At 39.1% G+C, this 11,870-nt stretch overlaps 2 protein-coding genes across 2 annotated transcripts in view; one reads left to right on the top strand and one right to left on the bottom strand.

Moving 5' to 3' along the window:
* Positions 1 to 11,870, top strand: part of LOC113648638 (sodium/potassium/calcium exchanger 3-like) — a 93,257-nt gene that overhangs the window by 25,561 nt on the left and 55,826 nt on the right. The window lies entirely within an intron of this gene.
* The window catches only part of LOC113637319 (sodium/potassium/calcium exchanger 1-like), a 319,664-nt gene continuing 317,394 nt past the window's right edge, over positions 9,601 to 11,870 (bottom strand). Inside the window, exon 7 of the transcript XR_007140242.1 lies at positions 9,601 to 9,745. The gene's annotated coding sequence lies outside the window, so the exon portion shown is untranslated. The remainder of the gene's footprint in view (positions 9,746 to 11,870) is intronic.

Below are 11,870 nucleotides of genomic sequence, written 5' to 3'. Positions count from 1 at the left end.
TCCACTTGAGTAAACTTTATATAAACAATCACTACTTACCTTATAGCCTACTGCATGTAACACTGCTACAATGGGGTGTGTGTGTGTGTGTGTGTGTGTGTGTGTGTGTGTATACACACATACATTACCTTATAGCCTACTGCATGTAACACTGCTACAATATATATATAGTGTGTGTGTGTGTGTGTGTGTGTGTGTGTACACACACATATATTACCTTACCTTATAGCCTACTGCATGCTAAAGTGCTACAATGGTGTGTGTGTATACACACATATATACGCATATATTACCTTTAACCTACTGCATGCTAAAGTGCTACAATAGTGTGTGTGTGTGTGTATACACACATATATACGCATATATTACCTTATAACCTACTGCATGCTAAAGTGCTACAATGGTGTGTGTGACACACACACACACATATATACACACTAGTGCTGCATGATTAATCATATCGCGAATATCAAGCCTGTGTGATTATATGATGCAAAATGCTGCGATTTTATGAAATAAATGGGTTGTCATGTGTGGACATGACAACCAGTTCTCTCTGAAAGCTGTTTACCTATTTCATCCACTACATCGCTATCCGCTGCACCGCTAATTCGCTATCCACTAAACTAGTGAGTTTCAGTTTAGGCAGTGACACGCGTGGCGCGTGTGGTCATGTGACTTTCCGGTGTGCAGCGCGGAACGGGTGAAGATGGATGTCGAGCAGACGGACACTGAACTGGTGGCCAGAAAAAATGCTACCTCTGTTATATGTGGTGTTAATTTTGTCAGACGAGACAAAATATGTTCAACAACCTTTTTTTTTCATGACTAAGACGAGACGATGACGAGACTGCACCACTGTCCAAAACGCTGAGTAAGACTAAATTAACATGCATTATTGTTGACGAAAAAAGAGTAAAGTATAAAATAAAAATTAAGATAAAATCTACTCATTTTCCTCTACAATTGTCTCTGCTTTTTCATCAGCTGTTACGCCTTTAAAATATTCAGAACGAGTTCGCGGCTTCGTGCTGTCGCTCGTTACAGGTCTCATTCGCCTGTTTGTATACCTAATTGTGTTGCTTCCGCTAAAGAACATAGTGCGCCCCGTCTCTACGGTTAGAACCCTGTGTGTCCATGGCAACGCTCTGTTTTACATTTCAACGGTGTGTTATAGTTAGCAGCGGTCTGTTATCAAGAAATAAAATAGTGTGTGTGTAGAAAACATTCGTTCAGACGCCGCTCAAATAATAATAAGAAAAAAGTCCTGAGCGCAAGTCCAGCGTCTAGGCGGCTTTTTGTGTTAAATGCTATTTCCTGTCGCTGCGCTTTTATTGTACATGACAGCTGATGTCCCAATGTCTGGTCTTTACATTAGGATTAAAAGCAGTATCAGTAAAGTAAAACATGTGATGTGCATCAAGTCCGAGTGTGTGTACTGTATAAAGTCCGAGTGTGTGTACTGTTTAAAGTCCGAGTGTGTGTACTGTTTAAACGTGTTCTCAACTTCTCACTGATACTTTTGTGATTCGGAGTTTTGACAAGTTTTATAGCCGTGATATTGTTTCTTATTCCAAAGTTGTGACAGAAAAAACTCTTTACCCCCCAACCTGAAACCTCTTCCCCTGTCACAATCACATCATAATCAACATTAATAATTAGGCTTAAAAGCAAATGTATATGTAAGTAATCAAGTTTAATAATTACATGTAATATTGCTCCAAATATCATCTATAATGGTGTGTGTAATACCATGTATAACTTGTATTAAGTTGGTCATTTACTTTGTGTGTGTGTGTTTTATATTTATATATATATATATATATATATATATATATATATATATATATATATATATATACACACATACACACATACACACACACACTGTACACCTACAGTTTTGATCTTAGGCTTTCCATTAATCAGCATTAATGTGTAATTTTATATTTTAATTTGAAAACGTTTTGCATGTTTGTTGTTGTTGCTAGTTTGAGTTTAGAAATACAAATTTCAGCATTATCAGTAATGTGTGTGCATTTTCCTTGAGAACCAAACAAGGTGACTCATGATAGGACTTTTTCCCTGAATCGTGCAGCCCTAATACACACAAACACACACACACACACACACACACACACACACACATATATATATAAAACCTTACCCGATAGCTTACTGCATGCTAAAGTGCTACAATGGTGTGACAGATATGCAGAGTTTATACATGTATATATTTGGAGACTTAACTATTCAACTCAACTTATTTGTATAGAAATGAACAATTCACCTTGTCTCAAAGCAGCTTTATATGAGTATAGAAACAGAATAAAAATGTTATAGTTTAAAATAAATATTTATTATATATCTCTAACATCTGTGCTTAATGAGCCAGCCGGAGGATTACAAAAGCTACTAGCAAAGTTAACACAAGTTTTCCCATATTCTCATTTTTCTAGTTTCCTTACAATAAATTATTGATTATTGTAAACTGTTGATTGTCGCTAGCTCACATTAAATTATTTTATTTAATACCATGTCAGAAATCAAAAGCTATTTTCATGGCAAAAATTCTATTACAAAATCACAAATATCTTATAAAAACAATAAAAACAACACAAATATAAACAGCGTCATATTATACAATTTTTTATGTTAATTAACATACGATAAAAGAAATCTAAACCCTTTTCAGACATAGTGGCATTAAATCTGTCCTTAAGTGAAGTAACATGATAAAAGAGCATTGTAGAGGTTCTAGCCCTTTTTTAGGGTGGCTCCAGCCCCCTGTGTGTGATCTCAGCCACCCTAAAACTATACGTATCATTTTTACTTTCAAAAATAAACATTAGGTTAAAATGCAGGACGTGTCGTCGATGGGAAAGAAAATGATTTATCAGTTTGATCCATGAGCGAATCTTTTATGTTTGTGCGTTCAAAAGTGCGTCATCATCTGTCTGCTTTATCTGACCTGAGAAGCACAGAGTCAGTCAGAGCTGGTGGCGTTTATCTATAACGTTAATCGGAGGAAAGCCACAAAGATGGTTATAGAAGGTGTTTTATAAATGTGATAAATTTTACAAATTGTTTACTAGGTTGTTTTGTGTCTGTTTGTCCCACAAAAGCAAGTTTTTCAAATGAAAACATGTCACTATAAACCCACTCTAGTGGTTTTCATTATTTAGAGACATTATTATAAAATACATCCTCACAATAAATACATTTTTAATCATCCCACATGTAAAAGTTTGTTGGAGGTAAAGTAATAAAAAGTTGTACTACTACTGCATGTTTCTGCTATAGTAGTGACCTTAATGTACACAGATGTGTGTGGCTGTAGTTTATATACAGTACTGTGGTGACATTTAAATCAGTTATACCAGTCATATATTCTTATTAACGCAAACAATCCATTCAATACTAAATTGGGGGCAGTCGTGACCTAATGGTTAGGGAGTCTGACTCGTAACCCGAAGGTTGTGAGTTCGATTTTCAGGCCAGCCACAACTGAGGTGCCCGTGAGCAAGGCACCGAACCCCCCCAACTGCTCCCCGGGCGCCTCAGCATAAATGGCTGCCCACTGCTCCGGGTGTGTTCACGGTGTGTGTGTGTGTGTGTGTGTGTGTGTGTTCACTGCTGTGTGTGTGCACTTTGGATGGGTTAAATGCAGAGAACGAATTCTGAGTCTGGGTCACCGTACTTAGCTGTATGTCACGTCACTGTTCACTGTTGTACAGAATGCACACACACATGAACTGATTTGATTCAAGACTGACATCATTACATCATCCATAAAATTTTGGTGTCCACTTTTGCCATTTTAATCAATAGCATACCTTTTGGCTTACTATGTAGTCATATAATATAAAACTCTTGTTGTCTTAAATTGTCACTGAGGGATAAAAGCCCTAAAGATGAAACCCTAGAAGCGCCCCTGCTATCTATGGATAATTCTCCACCCTTTTCTTTCAGCCGACCAGAGTCCGCTCTTCCAGAACCAGAACCCATGCAGGTGGATCCTACTGGTGTCTCACTGTCAGAGCGCCATGGAAGACTTACTCTAGGATCGTGTCTATACTGTGGAGCATCGGGGCATACCATCATGTCATGCCCCATTCGCCCACCACCACCACCACCACACCTGGTGAGTGTTATTCAGCCTGATCCATCTTTTTACTCCTCATTGTAAAGTCAATGTCTGATATGTGTTCCCCATCACTGTGTTCCAGTCTCAGCCCTCCTCCATTCAGGATTAACTAATTAAGCCACATAAGTCCGTCCCACACCACTGTATTATTAGATAAAGTGCTGTGATACTGTTTATGGAGCACCTGAGGCTAACCATGCTTTTATGTCTGAGTTTGCTGACTCGTTGTCAATGCTGTGTTTTACATTTAAGAGCATCTTCATCTTAGGGGACTTTAATATACACATTGATGTAAATGGCTGTTTGATGACAGGATTTTCTATTTCTGTTGGATTGTTTTAATCTTAAACAGTTTATAAGTGGCCCGACTCACAACAAAGGTCACACTTTAGACCTTGTGATTGCAAATAATACAATTGTGTCTCAGCTGTCTTCTGTTGATATGGGACTTTCTGATCACCTGCCAATTTTCTTTCATTTGGAGCAATAATCAGTAGCTCTCTCATCAACTTCTATTTTTCTCTCTCTTGTATACGGCAAAAATTGCTTCTGGTCATGTTAGCAAGAATCCAGAAGAAATATCAGAGCTGGAAAACCCACTGGCCATTAAACAAGCCCTTGCACTGGGGGCTGCATTGCTCCTTAACAAAATGCTAATAAAAAGCTTCGACTTTTATCCAGTTATTATAAGTCTGTGCAAATTGTCATTCAAGTACAAGCAAATTTTAGCAGTCTGAACTTTAACCTCATCAGTTATAACCAGTCAATCAAGCATGGTGATTAGAATATTAGGCCACACCCATAAAGTTATCAAATCTATCTCTGATCTGTTTGCTTAAGCATTCAGGAAAGTTTGAATACATAAATAAGTTAATATAAGTATAATATAAGACTCATGCTTGCACTACAAGCCATATTCCCTGGGGTTTACTATAAAAGCAGCTATACACCAGTTTGAAGAGTCATTTATAAGTGTACTGTCCATACACCAGGACATTGGTTGCACTTGACAACTGCAGCAGTGTCTTATGAGAGCTAATAAAGTTTGCTGTTTACATGTTTAAGATAAAGTCAAGCTTCAGTAGAGCAGCTTTTCTACTGTGTCAGTAAAATCGTGTGTGTGTGTGTGTGTGTGTGTGTGTGTGTGTAGAATCACCCACAGTGAGAGCAACAGAGCCAAGCAGCAGCAAGGCAGAGTACACAAACCCTTGAGTGTTCATCACCTGAACGAGAGAGCAGAAAAGACGAGGTTAAGACTTCGCTAACAGGAACCACAGCAACATTACTGATGTGAGGGCAAACACTGTTTATGCACACAGCTCAGTTTCTTTTAGTTTTTTTATTACTTCTTTGCAGCCAAGTCTCACACACACACACTCACACACACACACACACACACACACACACACACACACACACACACACACACACAGAGAGACCCAGGGGAATTTATCTTAGCTAAATACAGTAGCCTAACTCAGGAACAAACCTAATTTGACTAGTTAATTGTGTTCAAACTCTGAAATTGGGGAAAAATAAAAACAAATCAGTAAAATCATGGGCTGCTGTTGTGTGAAGACTTACAACCTTAGAAATATTTTAGAAATAAAATGAATTCAGAGCTAAAATAAAGTGATGTTAGTCATGTCCCATTTCCTTCACATATTTCCAATCCTGAGAACAGGCAGAGCTCAGGGTTGTTTATAATGATCACTGAGATGAATGTACCGAGGTCCTTTAAATAAATGTGACGAGACATCCTAACTCAGTGGGACAGAACATTGCTAAGCACTGAGCATAAAGCGCCTATAAAACTTTATATTCCAATATCAGCCTAAAAACACCGCACCACAAGGGTTAATGATCCAAGACCAGTTTAAGCGATCACAAAGTGGACGATTTTACCACTGAGCCGTTGACTATCGTCTTCAGAGCCCACGGCAATCCAAGTCCCACCAGGATGTCAAACACGTTAAATAATGCTGATCTCTTCTGCCCACACTATATGGGTAATATGAGCTGACTAGATAGAGTTCAAGAGGTGTTTCTTTTTAAAAGTCAGGTTTATTAATGCTAATTTCCTCTGCTAACACTACATATATTTAATTGTTATAATTAAACAAAATTCTGCATTGTATTATTTTTTGAGTTACATTTAATAATGCTAATAGTCTCCACTGCCAGTATTATTTAGGTTAACATTAGCTAACCAAACACTGTGTAAATACAGGCTGCCAACTTTGGAGTTCAGATTAGAGGGAGATTTTTGGGGGACGGGGCTTTTGTTGTGGGGGGAGGGGCCTATGGTGGGGCGTGGCTTGGTGTGGAAAAAATACAAACACAAAATCCTTGCATTAGCAGAAGTGTATTAAGTTTATACTGATTGTCAAAGTATTTGGTATCTGTGCAGAATTTCTTGGGAGATTTACATTATATTTAATTTTCAAACATTTTACAGAAATGGATTAACGTGTGATTAACATGTTCACAGATTGACGTGTGCTTGACGTGTTCACAGATTGACGTGTGCTTGACGTGTTCACAGATTGACGTGTGCTTGACGTGTTCACAGATTGACGTGTGCTTGACGTGTTCACAGATTGACGTGTGCTTGACGTGTTCACAGATTGACGTGTGCTTGACGTGTTCACAGATTGACGTGTGCTTGACGTGTTCACAGATTGACATGTGCTTGACGTGTTCACAGATTGACGTGTGCTTGACGTGTTCACAGATTGACGTGTGCTTGACGTGTTCACAGATTGACGTGTGCTCTATTGTAAGTGCTGGTGGCTGATTTTTCAGCCTTAATCATTGACTTGGATGCAGCTCCCACTTGAACCCTGACACTTTAGATAACATCCTATAACAGAAAATTCTAATGTATCCACACTGACACCATACTGACACCACCACCAGTCAGATATCTGGACATGATCGATGAGTTGTGATTGATCTAAATAAAATCATTTTATTATGGGATGTCGTTGACTTGACATTCTATTGTTTACTAAGAATAGTCCCATAATAAAATGATTTGGTATCATTTTTGTTTTCCTCACTGCTACACGAGTGTGCGTGAGAATCTGGGGGTGTGGCGTGAAAATAGGGGGGTGTGTGACGTGAGAATCTGGGGGTGTGGCGTGAGAATAGGGGGGGGTGTGACGTGAGAATCTGGGGGTGTGGCGTGAGAATAGGGGGGGGTGTGACGTGAGAATCTGGGGGTGTGTGGCGTGAGAATCTGGGGGGGCGTGGCGTGAGAATAGGGGGGCGTGGCGTGAGTGTGAGAATTGGGTCAATTGCTGAATGTGTGAGTTGCAGCCTTGGTAAATATGACAAGGAAGAAGTTCACACATTTATGAATTTTCACTGTTAATTTCTTGACAGGAATCTAAAATAAACAAAACTTACAAAAAATCTCAGATGATTTTTAAATCATACAGATTCAGAATGTTAGCAAGCTAGCTAACATGAGCTAATCTGACAGGATTTGTGAGACTTACTCTTGAGCTTAATCTGGTTTGAATAGCCTGTCTGAGTTCACATACACTCCAATCTGTTTAATAATAGGCTTAGATTATATAGATCAGGGGATCCCAACCTTTTTGTGCCAGGGACCGGTTTATTCATAAAAAAAATTCCAGGGACCAGTTGTCAATTTTAATGCCTCAATTTCAAGATGCATCTTTTGGAACATATCACTGTGTAAAACAGTAACAGCCTATCATTTAAATGCATATAATGAACATGGTGGCAACAAACTTGTAGGAATATACCAATCTTTTTAAACTTTAAACTTTTTAAACAAAATGCTTCCCCTTTTCTCCCATACAATTAGGTCTACTTCAAAAGCAACTTACGCAGCACTCACTCACTAGCAGGTGGCAGTAAGGGCAAAGTGTATGAAAATGCCAGCCCATGTCACCTGTCAAATCTCTCCAGAACCACTAAAGACAATCTTAGTGTTTTCACTCACCAACAGGTGACAACAAAGGATAATTGTATGAAAATAAGAGCCAGTTTCAACAGTCAGACAGTTTTAGGATATAATAGCAAACACAGTGATTTCAGCCAATAAGTTTTAAAAGTATAAAATTAGAGATTAAGCTTTAACGTTTAACAAAAAATACCAGACTGATGTTGAGGATATCAGAACTTGCCGCTGAGCGTCCAACTCGCGTTTCTTTCGAAAAACTCCTCCGTTTTGTCTTTGAGAGTTAGGTGTTTGGTGGTTAAGTGCCGCTGACGTTTTGACGGCTTCATTGCAGTTTTTCACCACAAATAACACACAATGGATTTGGCGCCACGGAATCGCTTAATGTATGAGGTATCGTATTTACGATTGAAGCTTGACTTTTTTTCTCTCTCGCTATTTTCGAGTTGGTCATCTACTTTCCTTTTACCAGAACTGCAAATTAGCCATTGAAGTTGGCTGACGCCCGCTCATCTCTCCACATACTTCGGTCACGTCAGGTGCTCCGCGCTTTTTTTGCAGTCCGTTCAGATAGGACACGTTGCTAAGCAATCGCAAGGCGCTCAAAGAAACACATTTTAATGTATTTATTGTTTATGTTTGGGATTAAATAACATGACACGTCATAGCACTTAAAAAAAGACAATGATTCTTATTATAAAAACAAAAAAAACTTCTTGGAATATTTCAAGGCCCGGTACTAACTTGTCCACGGACCTGCACCGGTCTGGGGACCAGGGGTTGGGAATCACTGATATAGAGTACCAAGTTCCTGTGAATGACCTGTTACTACAGAAACTCTACTGTATTAGAACATTCATACAAACTGATAATTGGCCCTGCAGTCAGCACTACTGTCAGAGCTCCAGGCCCTTTTTCACAAGCTGGCAGTGATGAATAAACTTCCCTAAAACACCCTCAACATGTATGAATAGCAGAGACAAACCTTGGCGAGCAGCAGTCAGGCTGGTGAAGAAATCTGGGATGCTAGTGCCGATTGCCAGGACCGTGATGTCCATAATAACATCGGGAATGCCAAACGTGTACCTGATGATGGTCACCTAAAACAGTGTGCAAGCTAGGAGTTCGACAAACCAAGGAGCGATGATGAAAGCTGAGAGAAACAGAATAGGCTGCTATTCCACACTTACCATCCACACCATAAGGTAGGAGAAGACCGCAATCCAAACCGTCGAAATGAGGAGGAACACCACTATTAAATACTTCTCCCAGCGAGTTCTGGAGCAGTTTGGGATGGTGAGGAAAAGCAGAAGCAGCAGAGGCCATGAGACCAGCTATTTGGTCTTCTTCATACAGCCCTCTGCATATACACACAAAAAATAGTCCTTGATTGTCCCCTCGCCCGGATCGTCCGTGGACTCCTTTGAATAGTCCTTGATTGTCCCCTCACCCGGATCGTCCGTGGACAAGTCCGCATCCCCAGTGTTGCTCTCTTCCTCCACCCCCCTCAGCTGAATGTCATTGTCTACAATGCATGGGTTATAGCATGCGGCAAAGGAAATGAAGGGTCATCGGAGACAGAAGCACAACAATCATTACCGTTCTCTCGCTCGTGTCCGCTTGATGGTTTGTTCCCGAAAAAAGTCTGTATGTGGGAGTTAAATCTGAGACAGAAAACAAACAGAGATACACACAAAAAATCAAGTGTTAGGGGAACTAAAAAAATGTGCACTAAGTTATGGAATTATTTTTTACTATTTGTAGAGTTTACATTCATCAGTGCCAACACACAGAGTGACGATGGTGAGTTTTCTTGATGCCGTGGCTCATTTTCTACCTCAATGAACAGCAAATATTTTCATTTTCATTGAAAATTCAAATGATGTAAACTCCCTTAAGCCTGTTTCATTATTGGATCAGAATTTTTATGATGAGCCAAATTTCTTCTCATCTTCAGCAAAATATCGTCCTGTCAGCTGTGATACGTTTTCGTATTCGGCTTATAGCTGACTTAAACACACTCACTTCAAGTCCCAAAAACTTCAGGGCCCTTGTATATGAAAATTCTTAGAAAAGACTTGCTTAACATTCTTAGGATTGTGGTCGTTTCCCCGTAAAATTAAGGAGAAGATCCCAGTAAAGATAAAAGTTATTCATGAAGCATCTTAACCCTTAAAAGAGTGCTTAAGGTCAAAAAGTGTTAGACGTGAGGAGGACATTTAAGAGGCTTAAAGAGTTTCTTTATCAGAGGAGAAAATGGCTGAAAGGTGCAGAAATGTGTTGTATATAATATTTAATAACGATAGTGAGTTAATAAGATGATACAGATTAGATCTTGTAGGGATTATTTTATGTTGTGACATCATATTTTAACAATAACATCAACACAGTACAGAAATGCCAGATATTCTGCTGCCATGTCATTTAGAGATACACCAACATCTCAGAAACAGCCAAAATTCTCTCATTTGGAGCTACGACATTTCTGTGCTGTTTCATAGGTGTTTACATGAACAAAATGTATTATTTTAAATTTAATTTGTTAGAACATCTCTAATATGATCGGTCACGAAGGGAATCCCTGCATGATATAGCCTTAAATATCTTAGCATAGAGACAACGTAATGGCTTATAAGAGACCAGATTTTAAAAGCGCTCCTTTTTATTAGACAACCAATCACAGGCTTCAAAAGAATGTGGCATGCCTAGTAACAGGGCTAAGCCCCGCCTCCTCTCTAAGATAAATGTATTGTCCTTGCTCAGAGATGCTCCGAGTTCGGTCCTGAATCACTCTTAACATAAGATTCCTAGTTAGAAATGTTTAAGCTATATGAGGAGCTGTCTGAGGTCATTCTTTATGAAGACGGGACCTGGATTGGCAAAATTGCAAGCACATGATTCTTTAAATTACTTACAATGAAGACATGTATGTAATTAAGGTGCGTCAAGTGTAGTGTGTCATAGAAAGTAATCAAAGAGGCTTTGGCTTTAGTGCACTGTGATATCACATGATGTCTTGGCCCAAATCTGCAGAAAGTCTGTGTTAATGCTCCACTAAATATCAGGGAATTTGCTTGATTTTTCGTTCATTTCTGTGCTCACAAATCCTGGAGGGCCTTTTTATATATTTATACACACACTCACCAATCAGCTATTCCTTTACTGGAACATATTTAATCAGAACTCATAACACATACTGATGGACTTTAACCACGTCTACCTACTAAACTTTAACACAGCTTCTTAATCACACCATCAACAATCAGCAGAAACACATCACACACTCACCATACGATCTTCCCATCATGGATAATCTAGAGCAGAAAAAGAACAGAGTAAGATGACTAGAAATATTAGAGCACAAAAAGGAAGTCAAAGTGACATCACACAATGGTGTGTGTGTTCAAATGAGGTCTACAGATCTGATCAAACTGATGAAATGTGTGTATGTTTACTGAGATATTACTGAACACATGGAGTTCTGAATTTGTGTTTGCAGCAGAACTTACACCAATCAGTGCCACAACAGACAGCATGTATGTGACTGAGTCCCGAATCACAGCCCACCTCTTCAACAGCAGCACCTGACACCACACACACACACACACACCAGTTAATTCACATGATCATGAACAAAAACATGTGTATATAGATGCATAAATAAAAAAAAAAATCGATAAAAACAAAGCAGACCAGAAGGGAACAAGCCTAGACAACTGAATGGGAAAGAGATTCACCTCCTCTTCAATTCCTTTCTCTCTAAACTTTACTCTGGGACACAGTTCAGTC

This window comes from Tachysurus fulvidraco, chromosome 3 (genome assembly GCF_022655615.1).
Source record: "Tachysurus fulvidraco isolate hzauxx_2018 chromosome 3, HZAU_PFXX_2.0, whole genome shotgun sequence".
Lineage (NCBI taxonomy): Eukaryota > Metazoa > Chordata > Actinopteri > Siluriformes > Bagridae > Tachysurus > Tachysurus fulvidraco.
Note: the sequence above shows the minus strand (reverse complement) of the source record. Positions and strands in the feature narration are given on the sequence as shown.